A 25,112-nucleotide genomic window follows, 5' to 3' on the forward strand; every position below is an offset into this window, starting at 1 on the left:
GCTCATTTTTCTTACCTACAGACGTATTTTTGAGATAACTGAAATTGATTCCTTTAAAATACCCACTCTTAAACAAGAACAAAGCATTTTAGCCATTTTAAAGACAAAATGTCTTGAAATACAGTGCTTACTTCCCAACATGCTGAACAGAATGTAACATCACAGGGACACCGGGCTGGAAAGCAGCGTCACGCCAAGGACGCAGGGACCGAAGGGGCGGGGCAGGAGGCAGGAGGCAGGAGGCAGGGGGCAGGTCTGGGTGCTCCCCCGGGGCCAGGCAGTGCCTCCCTCCCGTGCACACTGCATACTAGAGCTTGCGGCTGCTTCATTTCCCATTAGCTTTTACCAAACATTGCTTGCTTCTGTTATCTTTCCAACTCCTCTCTTGCCAGATCGAGTGTTTGCAAAATTTGCTTTGAATTCAGAATCTAGGTAATCAATCTTATAGTCAATTTGTATTTTGTTTTGTTTTGCTTTGTTTTTTTTAAAAACGCTTCTGAGTTAAAGCCCATGGGATGGATGACAGAGAAAGAACAGATTCTGGGTGCACACATTTGGTGATGCCTATTTGTTCTGTTAGCTCCTCAGAGATGCTTTCCTGTCTTTTCTCAATCTAGGCTCTGGGCTGGGAGAGGTTTCCAGGTAAGTGAGAATTGGTGGAAAAAGCAGATGCCCTGACAGTCTTGCCACCCAGGACCTCTTATTCTAAAAAAGATCAACAGCTCACATTGTCACATCGTCACAAATGTCGAGGACAGACACTGTACACTAGAGTTAGCCAAGTTATAGCCCAGAAAGCTAACAGAGTGACACATTCCACAAAGTGTTCCTCCCCATAACCAGAGATCATTTCTCACGTTTACCCCCACAAAGCCACAGGCACACTCCTCCTGGTGTCTGTGATGCACTTTTCAGGCTGGATGCAGTTTCTGGCATGTCAGGGGACGCTGGATGTAGGGGCAGCAGGAAGCTGACCAAGGGTGACAGATCAACCCCCTTGGTGGGGGTTTAGGCCAAAAGCTTTTAGACATCTTGGTATAAAAATAAAACAGCAAGAACAGAGCCAAGTGGATCTGATGTAGAATCATAAATTCCAGCTTTACACCAAGGACCATCTGGCTTCCTTGCCAGTGAAGCTGACTTTAGGCATCTTTGTTTCTCAAAGAGTGGTTCCTTGGGAGCTTGTCAGACATGCAGAATCCCAGGTCCCACCCCAGCCTATGGGATCAGAATCCGAATTTTAACATATCTTCAGGGAAACTGGGTGCACATTGAGAAGTGCTGCCCTACCCAGTTCATGGTCCATTTAGGTGCTCAAAGTTTCTCCTTGTCCTGGCAGTTGGGAGCCCCGGTCCTAATTCTGCTTTCACTATGGGGGTGATTTGGCTATGTCCTCCTCGCTTTTGGCCTCTGTTTTCCCAAATGCTAACTGGGGCCCAGCCCAATGGGTTCAATGATGTGCCTAAGTGCTAATCCTCGAAACGAGGTCTGCAGGTACATTTGGTATCAACAGAGCCGCTTTTCTTTGCAGACCAGAGCCTCCTTTTCTCCTCAGGGACAAATCACCGTGGGATTTCAGAAACATTTCCTACCCTCACATAAGCTGCGGCATGAATCCTGACATCCTCTGGATGCATTCCAAAGCCTCCAGCAGCCCAGAATCAAACCAAGTGAGTGTCATGAGAATCCACCCCTTCCTTCTTGGCTGGCCTATATGGAGGTGCTGCGCTGGCCCAAGACCTGCCTCTCCAGCACCTCTTAGCATGCAGCTTCTTGGAGGTGGCCAAGCCCCACACTCCCAGAATCTTAGTAAAGAGCCCACGGACTACCCCTTCCCAAGTGCCCAGATGGGGCCTCCGGCTTCCTTTCGTCCTTGTGGTTTTGGGCTCTAAATCTGCCAACAGATGAATCCTGGTATATTTTATAGTTAAAACAACTCTGCATTCCAAGCACTAATGCAGCTGACATAATATTGGTCATGAGTGGTTAAACAGGATGCCTCCTCTCGATCTGCTGGAGAGGGGTGTGTGTGTAACTGTGTTACATAGGGTGTCATGGAGCTCATGTTTCTGCTCAGTGCAAGGATCTATAGCTCAAAATCAGCAGAAAATTTACTCTTTCTTTCTAAAGGACTTTAACTGCCCTTCCTCTCACAGGAGCTAAACAGAGGAGGCCCAGTGGGGAAACCAGCCCCCTGGCCCCAGAGCACAGAGTGTCCAGTGGGGCTGCAGGCAGGCTGTCCACAAGGAGGGAGGCAGGCAATCACCTGAGGACCACGGATGGCACTGGGAGGGGACTCAGAACAAATGCAGAAGCAGAGACAGAGCGCCAGACCGTAGGCAGCTGGTAACCAGAGGTGGGCTGGTGTGGGGCAAGAGCCACGTACCCTCATCCAGGCTCCACAGACAACAAGAACACAACAGACACGAGGGAGATGCCAGCCAGTCCAGAACAGAACAGTCTTCCACTGTGCCTGAAGAAGGGTGGGCGCGCGTTGTGTTTTGTTTTTCCCTATTCATTAGATAGAAGGAGAAACCAGAAGTTCGTCTTAGAATGTCACTGTCCTTGTTTATAACGTGTGCCATGTATTTTTTGACAGCCACTCTAGAGTCAACAGTATATGACTTCTTTCCACAGCATGGGCTCAGGATCTCTCAATGGATCCTCTTTCCATTTCCCCTCAAGACCCAAATGCAACAGACCTTTGTGGAAAGATAGCAGGAACTCAACATTCCAGGCTTGTTTTGCAAACAAAAAAGGTCAGCAGCCCCTTGCGGAATGCTGCTGTGCCAAGACATTCTCTCCTCTGCGTGTTTGCTGTGAGTTTGAGATGGTGATGGGTGCAGCGTTATGACATTCCGGGGCAAATCCAATCTGATCCTGGGGCAAAGGTGGGAGAGTTGGCCTCCTTAAGTCCTCTGCCATGTGCCTGTCTGGGAGCCTGGCTCCCCGCTGTGACAAGTGCTGGGTGTCACTCTGCATTAGAGGCCATGAGCCAATCCACCCTGACAGCCAGGCCCCTTCTACAGAGTGTGCTGTAATTTCTGCAGCTGGGGCTCCCTTGGGTCTTGCAGATGGGGTCATCCCAATTATGATGCTAGGAGTTTCCAGAGCAATAAAGGAAAATTCACCCCTTGGCTGTCAGGTGGAGGCTGCATGTCACCTGAGAGAGTCAACATGAGAAAATCAAGAGAAACCAGAGGTGTGACTGTGTCTGTCTTGAGAAAAAGATCAGCATTAAGGAGGGACACTTGTCACTCTGAAAGGGCCTCCACTCTGTTTTTAAGAAAAGAGGTAGGCAAAAAAAAAAAAAAAAAAAAAAAAAAAAGGAAAGAAAAGAGGTAGGCGGTCAGAGAGGGTCTATGTTTTCTACATCTGGGTTTTCAGTACAGAAAGTGCATCTCCAGGCAAACATTGCCTCTGAAATAGGAGATGTCACAATTTATGGAGGGTACAAGGTAGGCTCGGGCTTTGTTTTTTGGGGGGGTTCTTTTTCTTAAAAAATTTTAAAATTGTGATATACAGAATACAAAGCTGACCATTTTTGTCATTTTAAGCATAGATGTCAGTGGCGTTGTTGTGTGACCATCACTACCATCCATCTCCAAAACTTTCTCATCTTCAGCTTTGTACTCATTAAACATTAACACTCCCTATTCTTCCTTCCCCAGAGCCCATAGTAACTACCCTTCTACCTTCTGCCTCTATGACTCTGACTCCTCTGGGGACCTCGTAGGAGTGGAATCATACCGTATGTGTCCTTTTGTGTCTGGCTTATTCTAGTACAATATCTTCAACGTTCATCTGTGTTGTAGTATCTACCCATGACTGTAGTAGTTCCTTCCTTTTTAAGGCTGAATAATACTGCATTGGATTTGGTTTATCCATCCATCCAGTCATCGAGAGGGCCCTGAGTTGCTTCCACCCTTTGGCTATTATGAATAATGCTGTTATGAACATGGGCGCACAAATATTAGAGGAGCCTTGGGATTTGCATTAATGTTAACCCTCTGCCCTCTGGTGACAGGTGGCCTCCAGCTTGTGGCTGAGTGAGGCTGCAAAGCTGAAAGCCGGTACTTGGCAGCTCTGCAGAGGCAGGCTAAGGAAAGGGTGTGGGGGAGTGAGTGGGGGTCTCCTATGCAGCCGGACCAGGCTCAGGGTCGAAAGGATAATTCCACAAGCACATAGGCTGTTCTGTCCCTTTCCTTCTGGAGCAACCCTGTGACATGCTGGCTTTAGCCACACTTCTCAATGCCAACTCACCCACAGAGGAAGAAGAAGACAGGAGGACCAGAAGAGGCTCCTCAGCCTGGTCTGCCTAGGCAGGTTGCAATTTTTTTTTAAGTAATTTTATGGAGATGCAATTTCCATAAAGTAACCCGTCAGATCTTAAGCATGCAGTTTGACAAGTTGTGACAAATGCATGTGCCTGCATAACCCCTACCCCAATCAAGATGCAGGCCATTGCCATCTGCCCAGAACATTCCTTTGTGCCAGACTGCATTTTGGCAGCTTCTTCTAGAGCCAGTCGATATTGCTGCAACATCAACAGGGTTAGGGGGCTTATAAAAAACCTGTTGGGGGTTCTAGGCTGTGAAACCCAAGATGTCCTCAGCCCTGAGTCACCACAAAAGGCAGTTTTAGGTTTTTTGTTTTGTTTTGTTTTTATAATTTTGCAGGCCATTAGCCATCCACAGTGGTCTGGTAAGGGAAGTTTTGCATCCCTGGAGCCCAGAGTAGACCGTGGGACCCAAGTGTCACTTGAGTCCCATTCACTGTACAAACCTGTCTCAAGCACTTGCTCTGTTCAGGGCATGGGACTGGGCGCTGCTGTGGCAGGTAGGGGATGCCCAGCCGTATAGGAAGAAGACTGGCATCTGGGCTGGAGCCCAAGGTCAAACCTTGCGACGCTGCAGAGACATCCATCATTCTGGCTGAGGCCCACGGGAAGGCTTTTTGGAGGCAGGGGGCAGTCAGGCTAGCCCTTTAAGGGATGCATAGGATTTCAACACAAGGCCAGAGAGAGGAAATTCCAGGCACTGAGAGCACTTACTGAAGGCCGGTTACCCTGTTACGTAGCAGGCATTAGGTTAGATGCTTCACCTCATGATTTCACATCATAAAATCATCATGATGACAGGGGCCCTACAAGATAGATCATAAGAGGTGCAATGTGGCTAAGTGACTTCCCAGGTTCACAAAGCACTGCTCTGGGATTCAACCTTGGCTCTGGATGTTTCTGAAGCCCACGTTCTGCGGCCTGCTGTGCTGTGGGAAGACATTCACTAAAACCAAAGCTTCAGCCTGCTGCACTGAGGAGCCAAGGCCGAGAGGCAGTCAAACAACTGAGGACTTTCAAAGCTCAGTGCTTCCTCGCCTAGTTCAAATTTCACTGAAGATGGCTGGGGCAATACCGCATTCACAAAAGGAGCTCTGTAAACTCCACTTTATGTAAGCATATATCTGTTATTTTTTTAATGTCATAGGAAAATCTTATTTATTTAAAGTAACGGGGGCTAATTTAAGTACAATTATTTTTTCTAAAAGCAGTCTTAATTATACAAAATGGTCCAAAGCAGGCTCAGAAGGTTGGAAGCAGAGGGGGCCTTGTAATTAGCACAACTGCCCAGGAATAGACCTTCTAGAGTATGCTAGCATGAGGAAATTCGCTTTTCTTCATTGCTATAGATGCCCCTAATTCTTGCTTACGCTGTTAGTCCTGAGAGAAGTGGGGGGGGGTAGTCCTAAAATGACTACAAAGTCATTTCCCTTCCCTTTACCCCAAACGCCCCGCTCCACCTGGAGCTTTCTGGGAGCTTCTACTGCACCTGACTTTTACCTGTTAGCCAGGGTCAAGGATCCTTAGAAGTGACACAGAAGTTGTGTCAGAGACCAGGAGCTCCTGCTGTGGCATCAGCTGCATTACTCCTGAGAGAGGCTCAGATATTCTTTTAACATCAAACGCCATGAATCTCTTTAGCACCCCAGCCCAGACTGTCCCAGCCTCCTCCCCAAAGTGTGGAACACCAGCTCAGAAGGGTGCGCTCAGAAAGACAGACATCCCTGACCCAAGTCCACATTAATCCTGCAGCCCCAGGAATGGGCAATGGGTAGCCACATTACAAGGCACGGCTTATTTTACACACACACACACACACACTCACACTCACACTCACAAACACACACGTTCTCCACTGCCTTTGGTCACCCAGGCCTGCCATATATGTACGCCACCCTTCTTCCTCCCCAAATATCTCCAAACTACTTTATGTGCACAGAGGAAGGGAGAACTGCTTCTCAGAGAAGCTACTTCGTGGCAGAAAACCTGTGAGCTCCCCAAAGACCAGTCCACACAGCCCCTCATGCTCTCAGCTGGGGTATCTGAGACACGAGGGAGCTCTTCCTTGGCCCCCAGGACTTCTCACTGCCAGCAGAGCTCCTACTCTCTGCCCATGTGCACACACAGCTGCAGGGCTGGCTCCGATCTCAACAAAAGTTCATCTCCCTCCAGTTGGCAGTCTGGAGCCAGGCCAATGCCCCTCCTTCCCCAGAATGCTCCTTGATTTGCAGAGGCCTACAGTGAACAACAAACCTCAGTGCCCTGACCTTTCTCCTGGTGCAGAGGGTGGGAGGATGATGCTGGGAATGCACCTCCTCCTGCCCAACACCGACATGCTGACCCATAAACCACAGGCCTCTAAGTGTGGATGAGCTCCCCACACCCCGGGCTTCAGCCACATCTTATAAGCTCACCACTCCCATGGTCTAGTCTTGAAAGAAACGTTTTAGCTTCGAAAGAAGTGCTTTAGCTTTGAAAGAAAGCAGAATTTAGGTTTTAACCAAGGATCCCAGACAAAAGTCTAACCTTGGAGATACAAATCCGGTGATGGCCTGTTTGCAGGGGCCTCGCTCTTGGCCCAGGAGGGGGTGGTGGTGCAAGGAGCAGAGGGGGTGTGAGCCCACTACACGCCTCACCAGCTCCCACCCGTCTCCATTCAGCTGCAAGTGGAGCACACTGCAGACCAGAGTATCTCTCCTTGCCAGCGAGCCCTCGCTGTGTGTGTACTCCAGGAGGAGGCCATTACGGGGAGTTAATAGAGTTTTAAATTTGTTTTTAAATTTTATAATGCAATTCATCAAATTCAGTGTCTGAGCACAGCATTCACGTTCAGACGAGGCAGCATATGTCAAAGTGGCCCCAGCCTTCCCCCCACTCCACTTCCCCCAAATGAGGAAAAGTTAACTCTTTAGGGTAACTGTCAGGCATGGCCCCACTTGGGGCGAGAATGGCAGCAGGGTAGGCCTGGGCCTTTCTGGAATTGGTCTAAGGGAAAGGCTGGTGACTTAGCCGAGATGCTCTGGGCACCTTTCATGAGCAGGGGCAATAGAGGCTGCCCTTGGCCTTGGTCACCTCATTGAGAAGGCCACCTGGGAGTGACCGTGACACAATTCTTTCAGACACGTGTCTGTTAGGGTACAGGTGTCAATGAGAATGAGCAAATACCCAGGGCATAGATGTGGAAAGCAGTCGTGCAGTCTGCTGATCAGGGACAGATGTGAGCACAATTTCTGCTATTTTTCACCCAGAAGGATCTCCTTTAAGGACATGTTCAGCTGAACTTAGGATCATTATTGTAAGTTGGGATCAGTTGCTGCTGAATTGGAAATGAGTGAGATTTATGGGACCACGGTTTTGTGAAGAACATCTCGGGTATCAGGACTTGCAGCAGATCTTCGGTATCAGTAACTGCAGTCAATCTCGCCTTTTATTAAGCCTTAATAAGTGACTTCGCTTCTAGGGAAAGTTCCAGAATAGACAGTGCCGGCAAGTGAAACTGTACTGGTCCCAGAGCAGATTACAATAAAATAGTGTCCTCCTGGTGGCTCTGACAGCAGAGCGTTCAGCTCACTGAGATCACAGAGCCCCGAGAGGAAGTACAGGGTCCCCTCGCCGAGCACGACCTGGCAGTGGGTGGAATATGGGGGCATAACCATCAGAGCATGATCGCCAGCTCTCCTCGGCAAACAAAGGCCTCCTGTTGGCACTGATCTGCTTCTGAAACATATCTGTTCTCAGTGGATGGAATCCACAGGGCGGCTCTACCCCTGGGCCCCAGCTGTCTGGCCACAGGTCAGGGAGTGGCCACCAGGTGGCTGGTAGTCACTACTGATTGGTGGTGTTGTGCTGGTGACCAGAGAAGAGGGGCTTCACGCAGGCTTCTGCTGAGCCCCAGAAATAGACCACCTCCACCTCACTGAGCAACCAGGTATCGACTTGAGACTTGTACTTCTTAAAAAGAACAGACACAAATAGAGAGTTAACCCTTCCCTGAAGCCACACACCCAATTAAACACCCTGTGCTACTTTTCAACTCTTGGGGGATTTGTGCCCAATGTCTTGTGCCCTTCCAGATGGAGCTCAGGGCTCTCGCTCTACATAGCTTTGAACCTCCTGCTTCTAATTTCACACAAATTAAAAACACAAAGGTGGGGTGGGGCGAGATCCCTGTGTGGCCTCGGCCACACTGAGCAGATTTGGAGACAGATGCTCAGGCCCGGGCACAGGTGGGATGTGGTAGCCGGGCCGGGGCTGGGCCTGGCAGGCGGCGGGAGAAGGGCACGGGCTGGGATGGAGGAAGAACATCTTGAGGTGATGGAAGTCTTTTTGCATTCAAGGGCTTGCCGGCTTCCAACTTGCTACTTATTGCATTGAAAAATATTCCACACGATTGAAGAACTATTTTCCAAAACAAAATGCTGGTATTCATCAGGAGGCGCGGGTTGTGCAGTGTGAACAATTCACTTTCGTTAAGTACCATATGGCCGCTGGTAGGAAAACGCTAACATGTTTCAACAGTACAGCTGGGGTAGGGCTCCTTTATTCACCGTGCAGATGGCTCTAATTGACATCTCTCCTAAAACAGGTCTCCAGCATTTCTGCAGGATCATTAGAGTAATTAGTTATTAAATACCATCACCACTTTTAGAGAGGGGGTCTGATCCTTGGCAACATTCCACAGTGATGGAGCTGACAGGTCCCGGTGGAGGACAAGCGGTGGGAGGGCCAGTGGGAAGGGTGTGCTAGCTCCTCCTCCTCGGTGGTGAGGCCAGGGAAGGACAAAGACTGCTGATTCCAGGACAGCCCTGTGGAGACTGCTCAGATGACCAAAGGGCTCTGGACCAGGGTTCTAGAGCTGGGCTTGTATCTTTAGCTGTGTGACCAGAGGGCTTCAATCAGACTCAGTTTGTTCATCCCTTAAATAGGGGTAATAACATATGCCTTCCTGCTCTGTAGCGCTGAGATTATGCGGTGCAGGGCAGAAGGGCTGGAAGGACGGAAGTGCTATAGTTGAACTGGTTTTGATGCTTATGTTTGTGGCCCAGCCTGGTCCATGTTCACCTCTTTGGCAAGTGATAAGCCTCTCAAGGACTTGGCCACACCTGAGACGTGATCCCTGACTCTGTGACAAGAGAGCCTTTGTTGCATTGTGACCAGATCCACAGGCCAGAGGATCAGTTCAGGGGGCGGGGAGGGGGGATTGTGGGGCTCACACGTGCAGCTGAAGCACTGAGCCCATCATCCTCAGCCACCCCAAGACACAATGGGCTGCCCTCAGCTATCTTGCAGACTCGGTTCCCTCGACCCATCCTGGCCTGCCATGACACACGCCGGGGTATTGCACGGCCAATCATGCTGCCTTGGCGGGAAAGAAAGGAATCTAGGGTGTGCATGTGCTCCCAGGAGTTCTTCCAAAAAGTAAATACATGTATCCAAAGGGTAATATGGATTTAGGAAATAGCCTTTACTTGGAGCTCTTTCCCCACTGATCAAGGGTTAATAGCGTGGCATTATTAGTTTAATTTCACAGTCTAATCACTTTCCTGCTTTATTGATCAAAGGACTTGGAGCAACTGTAATTTGGTGAAGCTGAAAAGTAAAATTCTCGACTAAAGGAATAAAGCTGGGCGGCTCTGGATCTCTGGGGCCATGCAAGGGAGTGCCTGGCTTTGTCCACACAGCTCACCTAACGGGCCACACAATCCACAGGTCGTCCAGTCACATTTCCTCCCTCCCACTGGTGAGCCACTGGGAGGGAGCAGGGTCCATACCTCACGGTGACGACCTACTAGAATCAGAAATGGGGACTAGCTTCGGGAAGAGCCCCTCCCCGAACTATATGGGAGCCCAAATCCACCTCGAATGCTACTCTGAGCCCTGAACCGGCCTAGAGCTTCATTGTTAAACACCCTCCGTCAGCAGGGCCCCATCTGTGCGATGGAATTTTTTTTTTTTTTGTCACTTTTTCAAATCAGAATAGAAACAATTTTTAGTCTATAATTATCATTTCTTTTCTCAACAGACAAATGTTTCCTTTTAAATTGTAGGGCGGAAAAAGCAAAGAACAACATTTTAAACCAAAAAGAAAGACTAAAATTAATTTCCTCTTTACAGAAAAATAAAATACAACAGCTCTAAGAAGCCAGGTTTTTTCTTTTCCCAAAAGAGCAACAAATGCAACAGTATATTCATTGCCACCACTAATGCCCGTTTTTAGGAGGCAAGTCCTTGACAGGTGGTGGTGATGGGGTTTGCAGACCTGTCTCTGGAGTTAGGCCTTATACTCTGATCTCCTGGACAAGGTGGGCTCCTGATGTCTGAGCTCACTCAGGATGGAGGATCTGAAGCCCTCGGTTCAGGAAGCGAGCTCTGGATGGATGGTCCCAGGAGCCAGGGTCAAGGCCTGGGGTCTACCAGCTGGCCCTCAGTTTCCTCATGCCTAAGATGGGAGTGCTACTCATTTCACCAGGTTGCTGGGAGGATTCTATGGGCTTTGTGACTCTAAAGCATTGAACAAACCCTGCTGCTTCCACCGTGTAGTCAAGACTAACCAGACTCACTATTAAGAAAAAAAGTCGGGATCCCTGGGTGGCGCAGCGGTTTGGTGCCTGCCTTTGGCCCAGGGCGCGATCCTGGAGACCCGGGATCGAATCCCACGTCGGGCTCCCAGTGCATGGAGCCTGCTTCTCCCTCTGCCTGTGTCTCTGCCTCTCTCTCTATCTCTCTGTGACTATCATAAATAAATAAAAATTAAAAAAAAAAAAAAAAAAGAAAAAAAGTCCTGCACAATGCTTTCTCTGCTGGCAAGCTCCTCTGCCCATCCGAGGAAAGGCATCCCTCCCCATCCTGGCTCTCACGCTCTGCCAGCATGCAGGAGGAGAGCTACGGCCAGCCGGGTATTTACTGAGTGTGGTCCTGGGCCCAGCGTTTCAGTGCCCAAAGCTGGGAAGCACGAGATGGGGTGAGCTGAGAGACTTCTCGGGGAGGGACAGCATGTGCTAAGCTTGGAAGGAGGAGACGCAGGTTGCATTTCAGGAGCTGAAAGTAGTTCAGTGTAGCTGGGCTCTGGTGAGGAAGCAGAAAGGCAGGAAGAGCATGTTTCCTCCAGGTGAGGAGCATCCCAGCTCCTCTGGTCCATGTTAAGGAGTCTGGTTTCAGGATCGGCCAATAACGTTGGGACTGCTCAACTAAGGTCTAACGACTGTCCTGGCAGAGGCTCCCTCCCCGCTTCCATCCTTGGCCTCCTCCCTGGGGCAGGGGGCATGTCTCCTGTCCACGAATGTGGTCACTGCTGATCCTGCTCTTACTCCTCAGCATGGATTCTTCCGGGAGCCACTGTCACCCAGGGCTGTGCTGGGAAATGTTTGCCAGCTGGCTCTCGTGGTGGTGGGGTGGGGGAGACAAAACAAACAAAACAGCTAGACCCTGATGTGTAGCGTTTGCCAGTCTCTGTTGTATAAACACTCCCGGTTCGATTTCAAGCTACCAATAGGATGTCAGTGACCACGGAGCTGGGAAGAGATGTCAACAATGGGCTCTTGGGAGCCGCCAAGCCAGTCCAGCACACCACCCTCATGGGACTTGGGAACGCAGTCGGAGGGTGGGCTCATGAAGATGCTGCCAGGGAAGCTGTGGCTGCTGCCCTGGGGCCAGGAAGACCCACAGCGACCTGGAAGCAGGAAGCAGAGCTGGCCACCATACCCCCACCCTCCTCCATCTCTTCCTGCTCTGACCCTCAGTGGCTCTGATCCACTAGATTGAGTCCAAACACCTCATTTGGCATTCAAGGCTTTTCACACCTGGTGCCACCTCTTGTTCTCCCCAGGCTCTTCTCGTGCTGTCCCTGCAGAGCCCGCTGTGCCAGCCTTACTGTCTCCTCATGGTTCCTAGTCATACCCTGAGCTATCCCCACTTCCAGGCCAAGAGCACTCCTTAGGAGTCTCCTGACACCTTTCCTCCTGCATTCCCTGATCAACCCTTCCTGATGCACCACATCTGTACAAAGCTTTCTCAGAAAGCCCACAGCCCCCTGCATCTGTTGGGGAATGAAGTGCACGGTGCACACAGGCATGCTCCTGCTTGACTGCACACGCTGTGCAGCTTCCTGGTAGAACAAAGGCTCTGGGACCTTCTGCTCAGTGAATTGACACTCCCCATGGTGGGCTCCCAATTCAAGACTCTTCCTAACCTGACTGTACTTTCTGACCTTTGAAAACTTCCTCTCAAGGATGCAGAGGACGACAAGCATGAGGGTCCAACATTTGTAATTCCAAGGACAAAATGACCATGGGCCAAGGATGTCAATGGCTCACTTGCCATGGCCAGGCAAGCCTGGAGAGATGGCTTGGTTACACTGGGAGGGAGCTTAGTGGCTGCCCCAGACCCAGTGAGACTCTTATGCCAGACAGGCAGGGCCTGTGGCACAGTCATAGGATCCCTATAATGACCCCAAGCAGGTGGAAAAAGGCAACTGGCTACCCTGTGCACCTGATAGCTTTCTAAAAATAGCTGGTGGGTCCTGCCTCTGCAGGCTTCCCTATGGGTAGGGGCAGGGACTGGAGCTGTTGGGTCATTAAGTTTCAGAGGAGTGAGGCAAGTCACAACTGGTTCTATACCTTGCCCTTCCTGCCCAGAGCTTCAGCAAGACCTCAGCCAGGCACGCAAAGCTAAGGACCGGACCTGGCCTGCATCACCTCCTGCTTAGCTCTGCCCCAACACCTCGGGTTAGGCACAGTTCCTCTTCGGCTGTCACATGGGAGGGGAAGGGAGATGGAGCAGCAGATGCCAGCAGGCTCTGGGCACCAGTTCTTTTTGGCCAAGGGACCTGGGTACACAGACATTCTCCTCAAACCAAGGCACTGACAGCATTGAACAGAAATGTCATGCTCTGAAGCCACGTGGCGTAGGAGGAAGCAAGAAAGGAAAGGAATTCCCCAGGCCAAGCCCAAGAAAGTCTCCTCTGCCCTCCTGTGGGGCCAGGCTCAGGAATAAGCAGTGGGCAGTGAACAAAGGGAGAGTTCTTCTCTTTCAGGGGCAGGCGGGGCCAGTTTCCTCTGGTTTCCTCCTCCCTCCTCCATGTCTAGACGGGAATATTTTGCTCCCAGCACCCTTAAGTGGTGCATTTTGGCCTCCCATCCCCAGAATCAGCCCTGTGGCTGCACCTGGGTGCCCTGCTGACTCAGGGAAATGTTTTGAAAACAAATCACAGTCATTATAAGTTAGATCTATTCTTATGGGGCCAGAATGTCAGCAAATTTTGGAGATCACTGCCACCCAGCTGAGAACCAAAGTCCGAGAGGGTTTGAATAAAAAATTAGAGGGGGCTGGGGATCCCTGGGTGGCTCAGTGGTTTAGCGCCTGCCTTCGGCCCAGGGCGTGATCCTGGAGCCCGGGGATCGAGTCCCACATCGGGCTCCCTGCATGGAGCCTGCTTCTCCCTCTGCCTGTGTCTCTGCCTCTCTCTCTCTCTCTGTGTCTCTCATGAATAAATAAAATCTTCAAAAAAAAATTAGAGGGGGCAAAATTACTTTCAAATAAGATCCTTAGCAAATATAAATTGCCTCCTCTCCAATCTCCCTACACACATGCACTTGGAAAAGGCTTTTCCAATTCTTTTGCCGAGAGGCAGGGAGACTGGGAGGCTTTTGTTTTCCTGGAACGTTTTCAGACCAAATGTGCTCCTCTCTCTCTCGGCGAAGCCCTTCAGAAACTCTGGCTTTTAGACGCGGTGATTTGTCCTGGGTCTTGGGTGGGGGGACGCATGGCACTGCTTACTCTGAGAAAGCTGGCACGGTGGGCCAAGAAATAGAACAGATAGAAGCAAGGAGCACCCCGACATGGCCCGGGCCCCACCCAGCCCCCCGCCTCCCTCTGAGCAGAAGACCACGAAGCAGGGAGGGCTGGCGGCCTGCTCCCACCCACTCGCCCTGTGCCCTGCCGGGAGCCGGAGCTGGAGCCGGAGCAGGAGCAGGATCGCGTTGCTGAAATGCGACGCCTGGCCCAGCAGCCTGCCAGCAGCGCGGCCGCCCTGGCCCGGGCGCGGAAGCCACCCACCCGGTAGCTGTGGACACGAATCGGTGTGCCTCTGCGCCGCCTGGCTTCTCCCCTGCCACCTCTTACTGGTCCCCGGGGATGGGGCATCTCCCGGCTCTCCTGAGCCCCTCTGAGCCCCTCCTGAGCACTTCTGGCCCGAGCGCCTGGTGCCTGGGCCACCGCGGGGCCAGCTCAGCGTCGGTGGGGCGGAAAGGGATGCGGATGAGAAGCCAGCGCCCCGCGGCCTTGGCTGCTCCCCACTGTGGCTGAGCAAGGCACCTCCCTTGTCCAGCGTCGGCTCCCTGCTCGGGGAAATGGGAATCCTCAGGTCTACTCTACCTACCTCGTGGGGGTATTGTGGGGGAGGACAAGAAACCCCAGATGCAGAAGGAATTTGGAAGAGGAAAACCCGCTAGTAAAAAAAAAAAAAAAAAAAAAAAAAAAAGAGTCATTATCAACAGAGCCGGGCTGGAGGGTCCAGGCCAGTCCCAAGAGAGGTACCAGCCTTCCGCCATGAATCGTCTCTTTATGAGATAAGCACTTACTTCAAGGTTCCCTCTTTGCTAGCAGGAACTGTAGGATCGTTGCCAAGTCCAAGCCGTACAAACAGCAAATAATCACTTGGATGAGAAGCCTGTTGAAATGAGCCTTTGCTGGGGACAAGGTCGGCCAAAGGCTTGGCCTATAAATCTGTGCTCCCTCCTCATCTCATTGGCTCTCCCTGGGAGATGAACTCAGCCCGACTCGGGTATTTCACAATTCCCACCACCGCCCCTGCACACAGTAGGGACTCAGCCGGTGTTCGCTGACCCAGGGCACTGCAGCAGCAGCCGGACGTGGCAAGGGGCAAAGGAAGCCCTGTCCACTCCAACTGGAGATTCACTCCCTAAAGGCCAAGGCAGAGGGACAAATCCGAATCAGACAGCACTTGAGGCTGCAGCACGGGCCTCCAGCCGTAGCTAAAAGGGATTTCAGGGAGTGGAGGAGCCGAGCGGGGTTAGAATTTACATACTTACGTATTATGTTGCAGCAGTGATAAGACTAAAATTTTAGGATTTTCTTAATGAGACTCCTGCATTCACTGGTTTCCTTATCAGCACTGGCAAGAACCATAGTTTAGCATTTATGTCCTTTGCTTTAGAATGCAAGACAGATCATAAGAGGAATTTGAAAACTCACTATGGGAGAACACCTCTGCACCCCTTTCGCTTTCCTCATGGAACTCGGGCTCTTGGCCCCCGGCCTGCCCCAGACACGCTGCACTATTACTCACTGGTATCCCGGCGGCAAGCTTTCCCAGTCCGGAGTTTGCTGAACAAAATGCAAATTGGGGCTCTGAAAGGAATCTCTGGAAGCTGGAATGCCAAGTAGTTTAGAACACCTCTGCCCTTCTTTCCCATCCATCTGAGGCTCTGGAACATGCCCCCCAGCCCAACCACCCGGTGCCCGTAACCACCCCTGAGAGACAGGTGCACAGGCTCTAATACTCCGTTCCACAAAGACCGCTCTCATGTCTGCCCATGGGGGCAGCTCTTCGGGGACTGTGATCAGGGCATGCAACGACAAGCTCGGTCCCACACAATACATACAACTCTGCCGAGTTTCCTCTGTGCAGACCCTGTGGGAGTGGGGGACTGGTGTGCAGCAGGTGTGCAGCCTGGCCCCTAGAGATGGTGGGTGACATGGCACCATCTAGAGAGACCTAACGCTGGAGGCGGGAATGAGACTGAGAGTCTGGACCTAGGGTTGGGGTTGGATGAGACCAAACCTCCTCCCCAGGGCCTGGGCTGTAGGTGTCTTCTCTTAAAGCCCTAGACCTTGGGTCCTCTTGGGGCAACTGGCCCACTTTGCATGAGGAGAACCCAAAAGGCCTGCCTCATCTTCCCATCCCACTCGGAGGACACCTCAACCTTCAAAAAGTCTTTTTTTTTTTTTTTTTCGATCAGATTTCAAAAGGCAAAAGGTCTCCAGTCATCCCCGAAATAAGGAAGAGCTACCTTTCCTTTATCCCAAATGTAGCCACAGGTCCAGAAGCAATCAAACAGAGCCTTAGAACAAGCAAAGCAGATGGCAACCCCGGGCAGAAGCTCCCTGTGCACAGGGAACCCCAGCATCCTTGTTGGTGGCCTATGAATGCTTCCTCGGCACACTGTTGTTAACAAGTAGGTCGGCAGCAGGTGAGAGGGTGCAGTTGCTTCCGGCGACACAATGACCATGGTAAGTTTCATGGATGAGGATGAGAAAAGATGCAGAAAGACCGTGAAAAGCAGGAGCACAGCCTCAGCAAGCAGGACAGCTTTTGGTCATTGGGTTCAGAGTCTAACATCGTAACTACCTCCGTGGGATGCCCAGGCCCCCCCCGGCATCGCTGTGTAAGAACTGATGCTCTTAAGGCCACAGATAGTCAGGAGAACAGGCTTGGGAATTTGGCAGAGCCTTGTGCCCCGGCTCTGATATTTATCACTGTGTGTCCTTGAGCAACTGGCTTGAACTTTTTGAACCTCTGTTTCCTCAGAGGAAACGGGGACACAAGTGATCCCCACTTTTTGCTGGGGGATTGAGGTTGTCTGTAAGGTGGACAGTGCTTGTGTCATGTAGAGAGCATCCCCCTGGTGAGCACTGCTGTGGAAGAGGGAAGTGGGTGACAGTCCCTTCGAGAGGACATACCCAACATGGTTAAAATAAAACAGAGTTTGGGCTTGGCTGCGGATAGAAGTGACAGTGGAAAGAAGACCCAGATGAAAAGCTAGAGAAGTGTGGATGGGAATAAAAAAGGCGCGGCCCCCTCATCACCTGTGGGGACACCTCTGGGTACCAGGCACCGCTTAAGGTACTTGATGTAATTTATCTAATTTCCATCCTCCCAACTTAGCTGTGGTTATTAGAAAACTCCTGTTTTTTTTTTTTTTTAAGATTTTATTTATTTATTTATTCATGAGAGACAGAGAGAAAGAGGCAGAGACACAGGCAGAGGGAGAAGCAGGCTCCACGTAGGAAGCCCGATGTGGGACTTGACCCTGCGACTCTGGGATCATGCCCTGAGCCAAAGGCAGATGCCCAACCACTGAGGCACCCAGACATCCACAAAACTGTTTTATAGGTGAAGAATCTTACACAGGAATGAAGACGAAGACACTTTCCTAAGGTTACATACCTCACAAGTGGGATTCAAATACAGTTATTGAAGTCCAAAGACAGTTTTTTTTCTTTCTTTTTTTAGAGAGAGAGAGAGCAAGCAAGGGGGTGGGAGGGGGCAGATGGAGAGGGAGAGAGAGAATCTCAAGCCAACTCCAGGTCAGCATGGAGCCTAACATGGGCTCAATCTCACAACCCTGAGATCATGACCTGAGCCAAAATCAAGAGTCGGGCATCAGTTCTGCCAATGGTCTGTGACATGGTTGAGGGGGAAGCTTCCAGCACATGAACATCATGTCCAAGGGGTCTCCTACGCAGCAGGCAGTGCCCAGAGCCTTCTCCAGGAGTTCCTCTGGATTGTCAAAAGGAGAGTATTCTGGGGGAGCCCCCTGTATCACCCTCTCTCACGTTACCTCCCACATATACCCAGCCCCAGGCTCCATGCCTCGGGTGGCCAGCAGAGAAGACGCAGAGAAGACACAGAGAGGACACAGGGGAACACTCCATCATAAACCCTCCTAATTCTCATTGTCTGGATCGTGAACCCAGCAAAGAAAAATACTTACAAAGAAAACACCAGAGTGAGGAAGAGGGTCTTTGTAAAGGGTGGGCAGTAATCAGAATTTGTACCCAGAGAAAGATGACAATTGTTAAAACCCTATATGCAACCTGAACTCTGGTTTATGATAATGTAACATTTCGAGCAATAATATTCGGGGAGGAAAGAAATGAAAATGAACTGAACTTTATTCAGGGATCTCATTACTAGGAGTATGGTTCCTTTTGCTAAAATACAGAAATATCTATAATGAGGATTTGTGCTGTCCTAAGAAAAAATGTATGAAAAAGCAGCCTTAAAGCATGGGAAAACTTTGATGTGCTATAATGCGGAAGTTTGTTTCCCCCTGAAGAGTTGGGGGTGTGTAAATAGTCCACTGAAAGAAAAGACTTGTGTAATTAATCACTGCTATCGACCCTTCCCAGTGAGTTCTGGTGATCTCACGGTCTTGGGATCCAGGGAACAGGAGTCAGGGCAGTGACCCGGCCTCGACCTCCCAGCAAGGGGTGGGAAATCCCAGTGAGTCCATTCCCTGGATTCCAATACAAACAGACAAGGCATGCTTTGTTCTCTCCCCACCACCCAGCCCAGCTGCAAGTCTTTGTTTTTAAGTAGTCAGTGAATCACAGAAGTCCAGACTGAAAGGCTCCTGCAGGCTCCTCTCTCTCTCCAGCCCTCCCATTATACAGACTAGGAAACTGAGGTCCTGGGAAGTACCCGCACTTGCCCTGGATCCCATGAAACTGCAGACATCAAGCCTAAGAAAATTAATGATGCTCACCCCCACCTAGGACCTCATCTCAAGGGGGATCTGGCTCTGCTTGAGCTGGAGTCTGTTTGGCTGAGGGCTTCACCCTCCCCAGGACTGGCCACTGATATTTCTCAATGAGATGAGGAAGACTTTAGTCCCATTCTGCTCTCCCTGAGTCTCCCTTACCTAGCTTCTCTCCTGGGCAGGCAATAATCCTCAAAGATGGTTTATGCTGACACCCATCCTGCTGACAGCCCTGAGGCAGGGTGACACCTGGTCCTGGGCCAGAGCCCGGTCCTGATGTGGGGCTGGCCCGGCTGGCTGGGTGCTGTCTAGAGGCCATGACGCACTGGCCAGCAGAGGAGTCAACGGATAACACAGAAGGCATATTCTGGGGCTCAGTTAGCAGGTAAGGATGTCCAGAAGGAGGAAGAGGTGGGGAGGAAGAGGGCAGGAGCCCTGCGGAACCCAAAGCCTGAGGAGGTGATGGTTGCAGCGGGCTAGATAAAGTGTCCTGGATAGAAGACTGTGGAGTGGCCAGGCCAGGTTGACAGCGAGGGAGGAGCACGGCACAGGGTCAGTTTACCCAGGGAGATCCATCCCCAGCTGGCGGCTGCAGCTTCCAACAGAGCCTCTGAGCACAGGCTGTCAGAGGGCCACTAAACAGCCCTGGGCCTGGAAAGTGCATCTCAGGGCACTGTGTGCAGGACTCCCAGAAACAAGCTCCTTCTCCACAGCTGCCTGGCAGCCCTGGCCCTTGCTGGGCTCACAGACCAGGCCCCTTCCCTGCTCCCAGGGAGTCACGAATAAAAAGAAAGTATTGATTGTTCAAATGAGATAGGTCACTTTGGCTGCTTCCTGAGCTGATCTGGGAGCTTGAGCTCCATTCACAATCCAGAGTCACTCACTTGTTTTTTTGGGGGGGGGGGGCAGTCACTGGATTCATGATATAGAGGCAGGATAAGGGAGGGGATTTGATTCCCTAACCCGGTGGCCTGGATGCTCACTCTTCCCCAGAGGACCAACACCTCACTCACGAGTCAACTGGGTGGACCCCAACATTCTTATCTTTCTTTCTAGGTAAGAAAAATGTGTCATAGTAAACCCCCCAACATTTCATGCAAATCTTAAAGGGGCACGGTGATGTGGGCTAAGGTGTCAGACAGCACCTCTCATGTCGCCTCCATTCTAGATCCCCCAGGGGCCAGAGGAAGGGAGCTCCTGGCCTGAAGACTGCCACTGCACTAGTGAACTGGGATCTAGCGGTATGCTGGTGATCTAAGCCCCAGCTCATCACACCTGCCTGCCCCCTGGTAACAACAGTGGTAGCAGTATTTACTAAAATTCCTACTTCTATCCCACCCTTTTCTGAGTATTTATTATGAACCACACGTTATCTCATTAATTCCTCACAAGAGCCCTCTGAGATAGGTATTCTTATCATGCCCATTTTATAGATGAGAAAACTGAGTCATTAGAGGTGGAAGATGACTTGTCCCTGTAGTAGCTGATGCAAACAGAAACATCTACTTCCTTGGCCCATGTCATTAACCTCGCAAGGCTCAAAGAGCAGAAAGTCCAGTGTATGTGAGGCAAGAAGACGGTGCACTAGTGAATTTTTCTAAGGGTGGGAGCTGGTGAGCAAAACTCAGCATGGGCAGCAGGGTCCCTGGAGCAGCTTCCAGCCACCTAGTGTGGCCAGAGATGAGGACGAGGAACCCCATCACGAGAGAAGTGGAAACCGTGAGAGTTTGGTATCCCTCTGTGTCTGCACGTTAAGAAGATGAAAGGAGTACTTGGAAAGGCTGATAATTTCAAATTTTATGTTAATTGGGTTCTTTAAAAAATTTCTGTCAAATTGCTTACATGTCTAAGTTTTAAGAAAAAAGAAGTTCACAGATGATAGGCCCCTGGGCCAGAAAAGAGGCTAAAAAATGCTACTACTCGGCCTTGCCCTTGGACCTGGGGATGTGGGAAGCGTGCTCGGCACATAGCTCTCCGCATGCATCCTCTCCGCAGACCCTGTGGGGAGCTCCAGGAGGCAGCTGATGAAGGCACCAGCTCCGTGCTCTGTGCTCCAGGTGGAGGCACGCCAGTCATTGGCCTTCCCCATTCTGCTCTGCCTCCCCTTCCCTCAGAGCCACTGGCGTGGATGTACACAGGTTGGGGAGGCTTGTTCCGTGCTCAGGACGCTGCTACCCCACACCAGACCAGACCATGGGAGCTTTGGAAGCAGGGTTTCTGTACCCCGATTCCTTCTTGGCCTCCCTAGGGCACAGAGCAAGCCCAGACCGGGGTCCTGGTGGATTTGCTGATTGGCCAACTGGCCTGAGGGTCTACTTCCCAGACCCTTGCTGGTGAGCAGCTCAAATTCTGAAAAGTCTGCCAGGAAGTCGGCTCTTTGTGACTCAGACTGTAATTCCCCGTAGAAACAAAGCCATTGATGGTCATGGGTCTGTGTGGCTAGACCACAGAGGCCAACTTCATAATCTAGCTTGTTGCATCGTGGTACAAAAGCTCAAATTACGTGCATTGCCGCTGGAAGGTCTGCAAGGTCTGCAAGGTGAGTAGGAGGAAGAGGAGAGGGAATGGGTCCCTTCTGTTTCTTGGTGCTAGAGCCTGTGTTCGGCCAGTTAAGCATTCTCGTGTGTGTGTGTGTGTGTGTGTGTGTGTGAATTAAGGGGAGGCTGGCTGAGTATTTAAATCAACAAATCTGGAAACCAAGACCGTTGGCTTTGATGAGTACAATTCCTGAGCTGCGCGTAGGGTGCCGTCCCACCAGTTGCTCCTAGTCAACCCAGTACGTGCCCACGGCACCAGAAACGAGGGTCTTCTGGAAGTGGCACCCTGCCTTGGCTTCTCTTCCCATCTCCTCTACTGCTCTGATGGCCGCCCTGGGCAGGGGCAGGAGGGACCTGAACGTTACCCTGAAGCCAAGCCCAAGAACTTTAGAGAGACTCTCCAAGCTTAGTGTCTATTAAGGTCAGGGCTTGGACAGTCCAACCAGAACTCATAGCTTAAGCATTGCCATTGATCATTCATTCCTTCAATAAAGGATGCTTTACCAGTCCCATCCTTTTGTGGGGGATAAATGCCAGTTAAAACGCGAGGGCAGGCTTCCCCTATGTTCTTCATTTGCTCACTCATGGAGCTTCCACTGAGGAACATCCGCTCTGTGCTCAGATACAGTGAGGGCTGGGACTTCTCAGGCTGAGGCTTTGTCAGCGCTCAGGCCCTCAGGGGAGACAGGATGGCCTGGAGTTGGGCAAGGGCCTTGTCCCTGACTGTGCAGCGGTATGGCTTCACTGGAGAGCTGTCTGTGATGCTCTAACACACTATTATCAACTGTTTTTTCTTCTGTGGGTTGGGTGCTATGCTGGGTGCTGGCCATGTTCAAACGGGGAACTCAGCATTCCTGCCTTTAAGGGGAGACATTTGTGGTTGATTAATTGTGGTAAGAGTTACAGAGAAGAACTTAGGGGGTGGTGTGAGCAGGGATGGAGGCTCCAGGGCCCTCAGGCTTGGCTGGAGAAGGCTTCTGGAGGACATGTGCCTGAATCTTCTCCAAAGTGGGCAAGTCAGGTGAAGAAGAGAGGAAGGACATTCTAGACAGAGAAATTGCCTTAGTCATGGAAACAGAGTCAGGAAACTATATGGAATGTTCAGGAATTGAAAGGAGCTTGGGGTAAGTGAAGCAAAGACAGGTGAGAGGGGCATGGGGGAGATGAAAAGATGGGGAATATAGGGGAGAAGGCAGAGGCTGAGACATGGCCCCAAGCACTAGCCAGGTCTGGCATGTTGGGGGTCTGGCAGGGGGTCCCCCCAAGAATAGCCAAGGGCCGGGGCTAGGGCAGTGATGGCAGGGATGGGAAGGAGGACACGTGGGGAGCAGTCAGGAGGGAGTTTGGGTGAGACCTGGCAGTTGGCTAGCTACCGAGTGCATTAAGCGCCTTCCCTGTGCTGGGCTAGCAGTGGGGTAGGGGAAAAAGAGGGGCGTCTGGGAAGCACCCCAGATTTCAGGCTTGAGACACTGAGGGGTGGTGAAATCCTCTGGGATTGGGAACGCTGGAGGAGGAACAAGTCCAGGGATGACTCTGGTGGAAGTGGAGGGATGGGAAGGCTGGCGGGGTGGTGGTGGTGGGGTGTCCACCCAGGTGGAGGGGGCGGGATGGAGCCTTCCAGGTCGGGAAGGAGACAGAAGGAAATGCTGCAGGGACAGACAGAGGGAATAAACATGAGACTCGACCCTCTTCCCTGAGTCCAGACGTTCGAGTTATGAGACCCAGAGCTGTCCATCGGGCCCCAGACGCGGTCCCTCTTTGCAACCTCACCTCAAAGGAATCGAGCCACATCAATGACTCACTGACTGTTGATGATCAGTGATCAGATCCAGGCTCTGTGGCCAAGGAGCTTCTTCCCCAATTTAGCAGATGGTGGCGCCAGTAATTCTCCCACTGGCTGTCCTCGGACCCCTGCTGTCAGCCCACACCGAGGAAGAGGAAGAGGAAGCCGAGTGGGTACTTGTCAGGATGAGAAAGAAGGAAGAAACGTACAGGGGCATCTAAAGCAATTTCCATCTGCCTGGGCTTCCTGCGAGGCCGTGGCTGCCCACCCACCCCATGCTCCTCTCCCAGAGGCCACTTAAGGGTGCTCCGATCAGGGGTACCACGGCTTCTCCTTGTTTCTACTCCTCTGCCCAGGGCTCCAAAGGAGCTCGGAGGGTTCCAAGAATAGGAAAAGTGGGAAGCCCGATACACAGCTCCTCAGATGAAAACCCGGCAATTGCATTTCATGCTCCTCGGAGGCTCCCCAGCCCCACTCCTTGGCAGCATAATTACAGATGCCTCCCTCCTTACAAACCCTTCCTACGCACCGCATAAAGGAATACAATTTCTGGCTGTCCAAATTACAAGAGACCATAATGCACAAAAGCAATAAACACAGGTTCTAACAGCAATCAGATACCACTTATCGTAAACAATGGTTTTTGTGATTTATTGCGTTTGAAGCAGGTTCAGCATTACTCCTTAGAAGATTTGGTTATTCTTGTTTTCAAGCAGAGTTGCCGGCAGCCAGCTGACGTCAGAAAAAATTGCTCAAGCGCAGCAGATTTTTAAAAATAGGGCCAATGTGGTGTTAAAATAATAATAATAGAAAAATTGGAGTGGCTGTAGGCTGATGTGGAAGTCTAAAGACAGAGCCACTGGGAGTTTGAAGGCTCCCCTGCTAAAGCCCATGCATCCTCAGTAGGTCCCGAATGAGGCTCACCCTCACTTCCTGATGCCCAGGGCTTCCGATCCCTCCCACTGTCCTCCTGTCCCCTGAGTGACGTGGGAGGGAGGGGGAGGAGATCAGTAACCAGAGTGGGCCAACTGACAGTTCGGATTAACACATCAAGCTGTTCAGCTGCTCGGCTTAGGCCTCAGTTAGCTCTGGTAGTCAGATACGAGGTGAGTACAGAAAAGTCAAGTTCAAACAGTGCAACTGGGCCAAGAAGTCTGCAGTGATTATCCAGAAGGAAATCGACTCCGTTCTAGAAGGATCAATCTCCTCTCTTCTCTCCTGGACCCCGTCTCGTCCACTCTGCAGGGAAGGTGCTATGGATACTGTCATGAACAGAGGCTGGCAGCGGAGGCTGGGATGGGCTGACAATAAGGAGAATGCCCACCCAGCTTGGAGCAAGAGCTTTCAAAGTGGGTTCAGAGGCATCCTAGGATCCCCTGTGGGAATTTCAGGGGCTCCTGGAGGAGGTCCCCCCTGATTCAACCAGGGAGCTCTGCTTTTATTAATTGTCTCTAATGGATTTCTACACGATTGTTAGAAAAAAAAAATTGGATTAGAGAACTAATCCCCAAATAGGAGTCAGTGCCTTCTGCCTCTTTGATCTTTCTCCTCCTCTCTTTGAATCCACCATTTTGCCATGATTTTAAAGCAAAAGTAAAGGGAAGCCTGGCTCACTGCCAGGCCAGGGGACAGTGAGAACCTCTGAGAGGAAGCGTGCTCCCATACTGCGTGGCCCGTGAACTGGGACTTGGTTCTGAGGGAAACGGAGTGACTAGTGTGCATTCGGGACACTGCCTCGCAGGAAGCACCATTTCCACTGCACAAACAGAAGAGTTTGCTCCAGAATCTCCAGGAGCTGGAAGAGACACTCTCTACCCAACCTGTAGTACCCTTGGGACTGAAGGAGTTTGCACATGTGCACCCACATGCACCCACGCATGCACATCCTCAGCCCTGCCCCTTGCAGGAAGGCTGAGACCCCACGCTGGCTGATGCTTCATTTAGTCTGGGGG

The 25,112-nt window shown here is 51.2% G+C and overlaps 1 protein-coding gene across 6 annotated transcripts in view; it reads right to left on the reverse strand.

The window, feature by feature from the left end:
• The window catches only part of KLHL29 (kelch like family member 29), a 304,459-nt gene that overhangs the window by 160,053 nt on the left and 119,294 nt on the right, over positions 1–25,112 (reverse strand). The window contains exon 1 of one of the 6 annotated variants that reach the window (XM_041756133.1): positions 14,917–15,023. The exons of 4 other annotated variants lie outside the window; for them this stretch is intronic. The gene's annotated coding sequence lies outside the window, so the exon portion shown is untranslated. Of the gene's footprint in view, positions 1–14,916; positions 15,024–25,112 lie in introns of those variants that run through there. One more of the 6 variants, XM_041756132.1, reaches the window with a different exon arrangement.

Source organism: Vulpes lagopus, chromosome 5 (genome assembly GCF_018345385.1).
Source record: "Vulpes lagopus strain Blue_001 chromosome 5, ASM1834538v1, whole genome shotgun sequence".
Taxonomy (NCBI): Eukaryota; Metazoa; Chordata; class Mammalia; order Carnivora; family Canidae; genus Vulpes; species Vulpes lagopus.